Below are 12,294 nucleotides of genomic sequence, written 5' to 3' on the forward strand. Positions count from 1 at the left end.
ATAGTAACGCGTAAAAACGTCGTAGGATAGTGAGGTATAAAACCGTCATAGTATAGTAACGCGTAAAAACGTCGTAGGATAGTGAGGTATAAAACCGTCATAGTATAGTAACGCGTAAAAACGTCGTAGGATAGTGAGGTATAAAACCGTCATAGTATAGTAACGCGTAAAAACGTCGTAGGATAGTGAGGTATAAAACCGTCATAGTATAGTAACGCGTAAAAACGTCGTAGGATAGTGAGGTATAAAACCGTCATAGTATAGTAACGCGTAAAAACGTCGTAGGATAGTGAGGTATAAAACCGTCATAGTATAGTAACGCGTAAAAACGTCGTAGGATAGTGAGGTATAAAACCGTCATAGTATAGTAACGCGTAAAAACGTCGTAGGATAGTGAGGTATAAAACCGTCATAGTATAGTAACGCGTAAAAACGTCGTAGGATAGTGAGGTATAAAACCGTCATAGTATAGTAACGCGTAAAAACGTCGTAGGATAGTGAGGTATAAAACCGTCATAGTATAGTAACGCGTAAAAACGTCGTAGGATAGTGAGGTATAAAACCGTCATAGTATAGTAACGCGTAAAAACGTCGTAGGATAGTGAGGTATAAAACCGTCATAGTATAGTAACGCGTAAAAACGTCGTAGGATAGTGAGGTATAAAACCGTCATAGTATAGTAACGCGTAAAAACGTCGTAGGATAGTGAGGTATAAAACCGTCATAGTATAGTAACGCGTAAAAACGTCGTAGGATAGTGAGGTATAAAACCGTCATAGTATAGTAACGCGTAAAAACGTCGTAGGATAGTGAGGTATAAAACCGTCATAGTATAGTAACGCGTAAAAACGTCGTAGGATAGTGAGGTATAAAACCGTCATAGTATAGTAACGCGTAAAAACGTCGTAGGATAGTGAGGTATAAAACCGTCATAGTATAGTAACGCGTAAAAACGTCGTAGGATAGTGAGGTATAAAACCGTCATAGTATAGTAACGCGTAAAAACGTCGTAGGATAGTGAGGTATAAAACCGTCATAGTATAGTAACGCGTAAAAACGTCGTAGGATAGTGAGGTATAAAACCGTCATAGTATAGTAACGCGTAAAAACGTCGTAGGATAGTGAGGTATAAAACCGTCATAGTATAGTAACGCGTAAAAACGTCGTAGGATAGTGAGGTATAAAACCGTCATAGTATAGTAACGCGTAAAAACGTCGTAGGATAGTGAGGTATAAAACCGTCATAGTATAGTAACGCGTAAAAACGTCGTAGGATAGTGAGGTATAAAACCGTCATAGTATAGTAACGCGTAAAAACGTCGTAGGATAGTGAGGTATAAAACCGTCATAGTATAGTAACGCGTAAAAACGTCGTAGGATAGTGAGGTATAAAACCGTCATAGTATAGTAACGCGTAAAAACGTCGTAGGATAGTGAGGTATAAAACCGTCATAGTATAGTAACGCGTAAAAACGTCGTAGGATAGTGAGGTATAAAACCGTCATAGTATAGTAACGCGTAAAAACGTCGTAGGATAGTGAGGTATAAAACCGTCATAGTATAGTAACGCGTAAAAACGTCGTAGGATAGTGAGGTATAAAACCGTCATAGTATAGTAACGCGTAAAAACGTCGTAGGATAGTGAGGTATAAAACCGTCATAGTATAGTAACGCGTAAAAACGTCGTAGGATAGTGAGGTATAAAACCGTCATAGTATAGTAACGCGTAAAAACGTCGTAGGATAGTGAGGTATAAAACCGTCATAGTATAGTAACGCGTAAAAACGTCGTAGGATAGTGAGGTATAAAACCGTCATAGTATAGTAACGCGTAAAAACGTCGTAGGATAGTGAGGTATAAAACCGTCATAGTATAGTAACGCGTAAAAACGTCGTAGGATAGTGAGGTATAAAACCGTCATAGTATAGTAACGCGTAAAAACGTCGTAGGATAGTGAGGTATAAAACCGTCATAGTATAGTAACGCGTAAAAACGTCGTAGGATAGTGAGGTATAAAACCGTCATAGTATAGTAACGCGTAAAAACGTCGTAGGATAGTGAGGTATAAAACCGTCATAGTATAGTAACGCGTAAAAACGTCGTAGGATAGTGAGGTATAAAACCGTCATAGTATAGTAACGCGTAAAAACGTCGTAGGATAGTGAGGTATAAAACCGTCATAGTATAGTAACGCGTAAAAACGTCGTAGGATAGTGAGGTATAAAACCGTCATAGTATAGTAACGCGTAAAAACGTCGTAGGATAGTGAGGTATAAAACCGTCATAGTATAGTAACGCGTAAAAACGTCGTAGGATAGTGAGGTATAAAACCGTCATAGTATAGTAACGCGTAAAAACGTCGTAGGATAGTGAGGTATAAAACCGTCATAGTATAGTAACGCGTAAAAACGTCGTAGGATAGTGAGGTATAAAACCGTCATAGTATAGTAACGCGTAAAAACGTCGTAGGATAGTGAGGTATAAAACCGTCATAGTATAGTAACGCGTAAAAACGTCGTAGGATAGTGAGGTATAAAACCGTCATAGTATAGTAACGCGTAAAAACGTCGTAGGATAGTGAGGTATAAAACCGTCATAGTATAGTAACGCGTAAAAACGTCGTAGGATAGTGAGGTATAAAACCGTCATAGTATAGTAACGCGTAAAAACGTCGTAGGATAGTGAGGTATAAAACCGTCATAGTATAGTAACGCGTAAAAACGTCGTAGGATAGTGAGGTATAAAACCGTCATAGTATAGTAACGCGTAAAAACGTCGTAGGATAGTGAGGTATAAAACCGTCATAGTATAGTAACGCGTAAAAACGTCGTAGGATAGTGAGGTATAAAACCGTCATAGTATAGTAACGCATAAAAATGTCATAGTATAGTAACATCATATTATAGTAAGGTATAAAAAACGTCATAATATAGTAAGGTGTAAAAACGTCGTAGTATAGTGAGGTATAAAAACGTCATAGTATAGTAAGGCGTAAAAACGTCGTTGTACAGTAAGGTTTCACAAAGTTCAAAGTATAGTACGGCATAAAGAACGTTATAGTATTGTGAGGTATAAAAATGGCATTAAAAGGTCATAGTATAGTAAGGCCTAAAAACGTCATAGTATAGAAACGTATAAAAAAGTAATAGTATAGTAAGGCATGAAAACGTTAAAAAAGGTCATAGTATAGTAAGGCCTAAAAACGTCATAGTATAGAAACGTATAAAAAAGTAATAGTATAGTAAGGCATGAAAACGTCGTAAAAACATCATATGTATCGTAAGGTATAAAAACATCATAGTTTATTAAGGCATAAAAACATCATAGTACAGTAAGGCATAAAAATGTTATAGTATACTAAGGAATAAAAACGTCATAAAAACGTATAGTTAGGCATAAAAATGTCATAAAAACGTCATAGTATAGTAAGGCATAAAAACGTCATAAAAACGTCACAGTATAGTAAGGTATGAAAAAATCATAGTATAGTAAGGCATAAAAACACCATCAAAACATCATAGTATAATGAGGCATACAAACGTCATAAAAACGTCATAGTATAGTAAGGTATAAAAACGTCATAGTATAGTAAGGTATAAAAACGTCATAGTATAGTAAGGTATAAAAACGTCATAGTATAGTAAGGTATAAAAACGTCATAGTATAGTAAGGTATAAAAACGTCATAGTATAGTAAGGTATAAAAACGTCATAGTATAGTAAGGTATAAAAACGTCATAGTATAGTAAGGTATAAAAACGTCATAGTATAGTAAGGTATAAAAACGTCATAGTATAGTAAGGTATAAAAACGTCATAGTATAGTAAGGTATAAAAACGTCATAGTATAGTAAGGTATAAAAACGTCATAGTATAGTAAGGTATAAAAACGTCATAGTATAGTAAGGTATAAAAACGTCATAGTATAGTAAGGTATAAAAACGTCATAGTATAGTAAGGTATAAAAACGTCATAGTATAGTAAGGTATAAAAACGTCATAGTATAGTAAGGTATAAAAACGTCATAGTATAGTAAGGTATAAAAACGTCATAGTATAGTAAGGTATAAAAACGTCATAGTATAGTAAGGTATAAAAACGTCATAGTATAGTAAGGTATAAAAACGTCATAGTATAGTAAGGTATAAAAACGTCATAGTATAGTAAGGTATAAAAACGTCATAGTATAGTAAGGTATAAAAACGTCATAGTATAGTAAGGTATAAAAACGTCATAGTATAGTAAGGTATAAAAACGTCATAGTATAGTAAGGTATAAAAACGTCATAGTATAGTAAGGTATAAAAACGTCATAGTATAGTAAGGTATAAAAACGTCATAGTATAGTAAGGTATAAAAACGTCATAGTATAGTAAGGTATAAAAACGTCATAGTATAGTAAGGTATAAAAACGTCATAGTATAGTAAGGTATAAAAACGTCATAGTATAGTAAGGTATAAAAACGTCATAGTATAGTAAGGTATAAAAACGTCATAGTATAGTAAGGTATAAAAACGTCATAGTATAGTAAGGTATAAAAACGTCATAGTATAGTAAGGTATAAAAACGTCATAGTATAGTAAGGTATAAAAACGTCATAGTATAGTAAGGTATAAAAACGTCATAGTATAGTAAGGTATAAAAACGTCATAGTATAGTAAGGTATAAAAACGTCATAGTATAGTAAGGTATAAAAACGTCATAGTATAGTAAGGTATAAAAACGTCATAGTATAGTAAGGTATAAAAACGTCATAGTATAGTAAGGTATAAAAACGTCATAGTATAGTAAGGTATAAAAACGTCATAGTATAGTAAGGTATAAAAACGTCATAGTATAGTAAGGTATAAAAACGTCATAGTATAGTAAGGTATAAAAACGTCATAGTATAGTAAGGTATAAAAACGTCATAGTATAGTAAGGTATAAAAACGTCATAGTATAGTAAGGTATAAAAACGTCATAGTATAGTAAGGTATAAAAACGTCATAGTATAGTAAGGTATAAAAACGTCATAGTATAGTAAGGTATAAAAACGTCATAGTATAGTAAGGTATAAAAACGTCATAGTATAGTAAGGTATAAAAACGTCATAGTATAGTAAGGTATAAAAACGTCATAGTATAGTAAGGTATAAAAACGTCATAGTATAGTAAGGTATAAAAACGTCATAGTATAGTAAGGTATAAAAACGTCATAGTATAGTAAGGTATAAAAACGTCATAGTATAGTAAGGTATAAAAACGTCATAGTATAGTAAGGTATAAAAACGTCATAGTATAGTAAGGTATAAAAACGTCATAGTATAGTAAGGTATAAAAACGTCATAGTATAGTAAGGTATAAAAACGTCATAGTATAGTAAGGTATAAAAACGTCATAGTATAGTAAGGTATAAAAACGTCATAGTATAGTAAGGTATAAAAACGTCATAGTATAGTAAGGTATAAAAACGTCATAGTATAGTAAGGTATAAAAACGTCATAGTATAGTAAGGTATAAAAACGTCATAGTATAGTAAGGTATAAAAACGTCATAGTATAGTAAGGTATAAAAACGTCATAGTATAGTAAGGTATAAAAACGTCATAGTATAGTAAGGTATAAAAACGTCATAGTATAGTAAGGTATAAAAACGTCATAGTATAGTAAGGTATAAAAACGTCATAGTATAGTAAGGTATAAAAACGTCATAGTATAGTAAGGTATAAAAACGTCATAGTATAGTAAGGTATAAAAACGTCATAGTATAGTAAGGTATAAAAACGTCATAGTATAGTAAGGTATAAAAACGTCATAGTATAGTAAGGTATAAAAACGTCATAGTATAGTAAGGTATAAAAACGTCATAGTATAGTAAGGTATAAAAACGTCATAGTATAGTAAGGTATAAAAACGTCATAGTATAGTAAGGTATAAAAACGTCATAGTATAGTAAGGTATAAAAACGTCATAGTATAGTAAGGTATAAAAACGTCATAGTATAGTAAGGTATAAAAACGTCATAGTATAGTAAGGTATAAAAACGTCATAGTATAGTAAGGTATAAAAACGTCATAGTATAGTAAGGTATAAAAACGTCATAGTATAGTAAGGTATAAAAACGTCATAGTATAGTAAGGTATAAAAACGTCATAGTATAGTAAGGTATAAAAACGTCATAGTATAGTAAGGTATAAAAACGTCATAGTATAGTAAGGTATAAAAACGTCATAGTATAGTAAGGTATAAAAACGTCATAGTATAGTAAGGTATAAAAACGTCATAGTATAGTAAGGTATAAAAACGTCATAGTATAGTAAGGTATAAAAACGTCATAGTATAGTAAGGTATAAAAACGTCATAGTATAGTAAGGTATAAAAACGTCATAGTATAGTAAGGTATAAAAACGTCATAGTATAGTAAGGTATAAAAACGTCATAGTATAGTAAGGTATAAAAACGTCATAGTATAGTAAGGTATAAAAACGTCATAGTATAGTAAGGTATAAAAACGTCATAGTATAGTAAGGTATAAAAACGTCATAGTATAGTAAGGTATAAAAACGTCATAGTATAGTAAGGTATAAAAACGTCATAGTATAGTAAGGTATAAAAACGTCATAGTATAGTAAGGTATAAAAACGTCATAGTATAGTAAGGTATAAAAACGTCATAGTATAGTAAGGTATAAAAACGTCATAGTATAGTAAGGTATAAAAACGTCATAGTATAGTAAGGTATAAAAACGTCATAGTATAGTAAGGTATAAAAACGTCATAGTATAGTAAGGTATAAAAACGTCATAGTATAGTAAGGTATAAAAACGTCATAGTATAGTAAGGTATAAAAACGTCATAGTATAGTAAGGTATAAAAACGTCATAGTATAGTAAGGTATAAAAACGTCATAGTATAGTAAGGTATAAAAACGTCATAGTATAGTAAGGTATAAAAACGTCATAGTATAGTAAGGTATAAAAACGTCATAGTATAGTAAGGTATAAAAACGTCATAGTATAGTAAGGTATAAAAACGTCATAGTATAGTAAGGTATAAAAACGTCATAGTATAGTAAGGTATAAAAACGTCATAGTATAGTAAGGTATAAAAACGTCATAGTATAGTAAGGTATAAAAACGTCATAGTATAGTAAGGTATAAAAACGTCATAGTATAGTAAGGTATAAAAACGTCATAGTATAGTAAGGTATAAAAACGTCATAGTATAGTAAGGTATAAAAACGTCATAGTATAGTAAGGTATAAAAACGTCATAGTATAGTAAGGTATAAAAACGTCATAGTATAGTAAGGTATAAAAACGTCATAGTATAGTAAGGTATAAAAACGTCATAGTATAGTAAGGTATAAAAACGTCATAGTATAGTAAGGTATAAAAACGTCATAGTATAGTAAGGTATAAAAACGTCATAGTATAGTAAGGTATAAAAACGTCATAGTATAGTAAGGTATAAAAACGTCATAGTATAGTAAGGTATAAAAACGTCATAGTATAGTAAGGTATAAAAACGTCATAGTATAGTAAGGTATAAAAACGTCATAGTATAGTAAGGTATAAAAACGTCATAGTATAGTAAGGTATAAAAACGTCATAGTATAGTAAGGTATAAAAACGTCATAGTATAGTAAGGTATAAAAACGTCATAGTATAGTAAGGTATAAAAACGTCATAGTATAGTAAGGTATAAAAACGTCATAGTATAGTAAGGTATAAAAACGTCATAGTATAGTAAGGTATAAAAACGTCATAGTATAGTAAGGTATAAAAACGTCATAGTATAGTAAGGTATAAAAACGTCATAGTATAGTAAGGTATAAAAACGTCATAGTATAGTAAGGTATAAAAACGTCATAGTATAGTAAGGTATAAAAACGTCATAGTATAGTAAGGTATAAAAACGTCATAGTATAGTAAGGTATAAAAACGTCATAGTATAGTAAGGTATAAAAACGTCATAGTATAGTAAGGTATAAAAACGTCATAGTATAGTAAGGTATAAAAACGTCATAGTATAGTAAGGTATAAAAACGTCATAGTATAGTAAGGTATAAAAACGTCATAGTATAGTAAGGTATAAAAACGTCATAGTATAGTAAGGTATAAAAACGTCATAGTATAGTAAGGTATAAAAACGTCATAGTATAGTAAGGTATAAAAACGTCATAGTATAGTAAGGTATAAAAACGTCATAGTATAGTAAGGTATAAAAACGTCATAGTATAGTAAGGTATAAAAACGTCATAGTATAGTAAGGTATAAAAACGTCATAGTATAGTAAGGTATAAAAACGTCATAGTATAGTAAGGTATAAAAACGTCATAGTATAGTAAGGTATAAAAACGTCATAGTATAGTAAGGTATAAAAACGTCATAGTATAGTAAGGCATAAAAACGTCGTAATATAGTGAGGTATAACAAAGGTCAACGTATAGTAAGGCATAAACAATGTTATAATATAGTAAGGAATAAAAACGTCATAGAAACGTCATTGAATAGTAAGGCATAAAAATGTCATAAAAACGTCATAGTATAATAAGACATAAAAACATCATAGTACAGTAAGGCATAAAAACATCATAGTATAGTAAGGCATAAAAACATCATAAAAATGTCACAGTATTGTAAGGTATAAAAAAGTCATAGTATAGTAAGGCATAAAAACGCCATAAAAACATCATATTATAATGAGGCATAAAAACATCATGAAAACGTCACAGTATAGTAAGGTATAAAAAAGTCATAGTATAGTAAGGCATAAAAACGCCATAAAAACATCATAGTATAATGAGGCATAAAAACGTCATAACAACGTCATAGTATAGTAAGGTACAAAAATGTCATAGTAAAGTAAGGCATAAAAACATCATAAAAACGTCGCAGTATAGTAAGGTATAAAAACGTCATAGTATAGTAAGGCATAAAAATGTCATATTATAGTAAGACATAAAAAAGTCATAGTATAGTAAGGTATAAAAACGTCATAGTATAGTAAGGTATAAAAACATCATAGTATAGTAAGGAATAAAAACGTCTTAGTATAGTAAGACATAAAAACGTCTTAGTATAGTAATACATAAAAACGTCGTAGTATAGTAAGGCATTAAAACGTCATATTATAGTAAGACATAAATAAGTCATAGTATTGTAAGGTATAAAAACATCATATTATACTAACGCATAAAAACGTCATAGTATAGTAAGGCATAAAAAGTCATAATATAGTAAGGCATAAAAACGGCATTAAAACATTGTATGTATCATAAGGTATAAAAATGTCATAGTATAGTAAGGTATAAAAACGTCATAGTATAGTAAGGCATTAAAACGTCATAGTATAGTAAGGCATTAAAACGTCATAGTATAGTAACGCATAAAAAGTCATAGTATAGTAAAGTATAAAAAATTCATAGTATAGTAAGGCACAAAAATGTCATAAAAACATCGTATGTATCGTAAGGAATAAAAAGGTCATAGTATAGTAAGACATAAAAACGTCATAGTATAGAAAGGTATAAAAACGTCATAGTCATTAAGGCAGTAAGGCATTAGAAAAAAAAAAAACATAGTATAGTAAGGCCTAAAAACGTCATACAAACGTCATATTATAGTAATGTATAAAAATGTCATAAAAGCGTCATTGTATACTTAGGTATAAAAGCATCATAAAAACATCATAGTATAGTTAGGTACAAAACGTCATAGTATAGTAAGGCATAAAAACATCATAGCCTGATAAATAGCAGTTATATGAATTTTTTTCTCCTTTAAAAGGTGTAATTATTTCAAGTTAATAAGATGCCTGATTAATATTCAGTTGTCATGGTTAATTTCATGTTACATGGAGGTAAATTAGAATTTAGAAGTTAAAATGCATAAATAATTTATAGTAAAAAAAAATATGTGCCTTTAAAAGATGGTCTGTTCAGTATTTTAAAAGCTAACAGGTAATTCTGGTTCCGTTTGAGAAGTAATGACCCTAAAGAGTTGATATTTCCGGTTCACCTGTGTGAAGAGTAGAAGAAGAATAGAGCACTGCAGAACTATGGGAAAAAATGGTGTGGAGTAGAGACTCCGACACGTGTGAGATTGGAAACAGACTATGCCGTGTTTATCGTCTTTATTCCTTTCTGTTGGACTGTGAACGAGTTTACCAGATACCACGCTCTTAAGTGAGTGAGTTTGGGACTGTTTGCTGTCGACACACAGTGCAACGTGAGCTAGCTGAGTTAGCCTAGCCTCCACTATTGTGGGAGAGCCGGTGCTAGCATTCTTCGCATTCATCCCCTGTACGGACGTCAGAGGAAGATGTCGCGGTGCGTTTTGGGCGCCGTGGACGGACTTTTCCAGCTGCTGGGTGAGGCTGAGGACCGTGCTGCTCATCGTTGCTGTGCTGCTTTAGTCAGAGAGACACGAGGGGGATTTTGCGGTAGGGACTGTTTCCATTGCCCATACGGAGGTACTGTTGTCCTGTTTCTTCATGAGCTCAAACTTTAAAGCGCGCCAACAAACCAAAATGCAAGCATGCTAAAATAACTATCCAAACAAAGTGCACTCAGATTGAACAGACTGAAGACTAAGGATCACTTGGGATAATTTATTTCATAATTGTTTATTTTCGTTTGAGTGTTTATGATTTCTGTGCAATTTAAGTGTGTTAATACATATCCAAAAAGTGAAATATTGTGTTTTTGTATGTTATTGCTTGGTGTTTATATTAATAAGGTAGTTCATATAATTCATTGCATTTTATTAAGGAAAAACCAGGAGTACTCCCGTCAGCCTCGAACTAATTATTTGTGAGAGTGAGAGTCATAGCTAACCCTAGACAATGTATTTACATGTAGATGTCTCTTTCACCAGATTTTAACAAATTTGAGTTTAAAGCGGTTTAATACTTTATTTAAAGAAACAAAGTAATTAAAAACCTAACGAACCGATGGTGAAAGGGTTACAATAGTAAGGCATAAAAACATCATAGTACAGTAAGGCAAAAAAAAAAGTCATAAAAACGTCATAGTATAGTAAGGCATAAAAACGTAATAGTATAGTGAGGTATAAAAATATCATAGTACAGTAAGGCATAAAAATGTCGTAGTATAGTAAGGTTTAACAAAGGTCAATGTATATAAGGCATAAAGAACGTTATAGTATAGTAAGGTATAAAAACGTCATAGTATAGTAAGGCATTAAAACGTCATAGTATAAACGCATAAAAACGTCATAGTATAGAAACTATAAAAAAGTCATAGTATAGTAAGGCGTAAAAACGTCGTAGTATAGTGAGGTATAAAAACGTCATAGTATAGTAAGGCAGAATAACGTCATAGTATGGTAAGGCATAAAAATGTCATTAAAAAATCATAGTATAGTAAGGCATAACAATGATATAGGTAAAACATCAAGGTATAAAAACATAGTATAATGAGGCATAAAAATGTCATAGTATAGTAAGGTATAAAAATGTCATGGTACAGTAAGGCATAAAAATGTCGTAGTATAGTAAGGTTTAACAAAGGTCAATGTATATAAGGCATAAAGAACGTTATAGTATAGTAAGGTATAAAGACGTCATAGTATAGTAAGGCCTTAAAACGTCATAGTTTAGTAACGCATAAAAACGTCATAGTATAGTAAGGTATAAAAAAGTCATAGTATAGTAAGGCGTAAAAACTTCGTAGTATAGTGAGGTATAAAAACGTCATAGTATAGTAAGGCGTAAAAACGTTGTTGTATAGTAAGGTTTAACAAAGGTCAAAGTATAGTAAGGCATAAAGAACGTTATAGTATAGTGAGGTATAAAAACGTCATAGTATAGTAAGGCATTAAAACGTCACAGTCAGCCTCGAACTAATTATTTGTGAGAGTCATAGTCATTTCTCTTTCACCAGATTATATAAATTTGAGTTTAAAGCGGTTTAATACTTTATTTAAAGAAACATAAAGTAATTAAAAACCTAACGAACCGATGGTGAAAGGGGTACAATAGTAAGGCAAAAAAACATCATAGTACAGTAAGGCAAAAAAAAAAAGTCATAAAAACGTCATAGTATAGTAAGGCATAATAACGTCATAGTATGATAAGGCATAAAAATGTCAATTAATTAAAAAATCATAATATACTATGTCATTGTTATGCCTTACTATACTGAGACAATGAAACATAGTATAGTAAGGCATAACAATGATATAGTATATTAAGACATAAAAACCTCATAGTATACTGAGGCATACAAATGTCATAAAAACATCATAGTAAAGTAAGGCATAAAAACGTCATAGTACAGTAAGGCATAAAATGTC

This window comes from Seriola dumerili, unplaced genomic scaffold, assembly GCF_002260705.1.
Source record: "Seriola dumerili isolate Sdu_G_001 unplaced genomic scaffold, Sdu_1.0 BDQW01000432.1, whole genome shotgun sequence".
NCBI classification, from domain to species: domain Eukaryota; kingdom Metazoa; phylum Chordata; class Actinopteri; order Carangiformes; family Carangidae; genus Seriola; species Seriola dumerili.